Source organism: Chiloscyllium plagiosum, chromosome 41, assembly GCF_004010195.1.
Source record: "Chiloscyllium plagiosum isolate BGI_BamShark_2017 chromosome 41, ASM401019v2, whole genome shotgun sequence".
In the NCBI taxonomy this organism is placed as follows: Eukaryota; Metazoa; Chordata; class Chondrichthyes; order Orectolobiformes; family Hemiscylliidae; genus Chiloscyllium; species Chiloscyllium plagiosum.
The window spans coordinates 9,803,514-9,803,905 of record NC_057750.1 but is presented as its reverse complement, the minus strand read 5'-3'; positions in this window follow the sequence as shown (position 1 = coordinate 9,803,905).

The window sequence follows — 392 nt, the reverse complement described above, 5'->3', positions numbered from 1 at the left end:
CCAATCAACCTGTTCAGAGATGTTACTACACATCTCTGAAACAGTTAGGTGCTGAGACCTTGGAGTGCAGGTTCATAGCTCCTTGAAAGTGGAGTCGCAGGTAGACAGGGTGGTGAAGAAGGCGTTTGGTATCCTTTCCTTTATTGGACAGAGTATTGTGCATAGAAATTGGGAGGTCATGTTGTGGCTGTACAGGACGTTGGTGAGGCCACTTTTGGAATATTGCATACAATTCTAGTCTCCCTTCAATAGGAAAGGTGTAAAACTTGAAAAGGTGCAGAAGGGATTTACAAGGATGTTGCCAGGGTTGAAGGATCTGAGCTACAGGGAGAGGCTGAACAGGCTGGAGCTGTTTTCCCCTGGAGCGTCGGAGGCTGAGGGGTGACCTTATA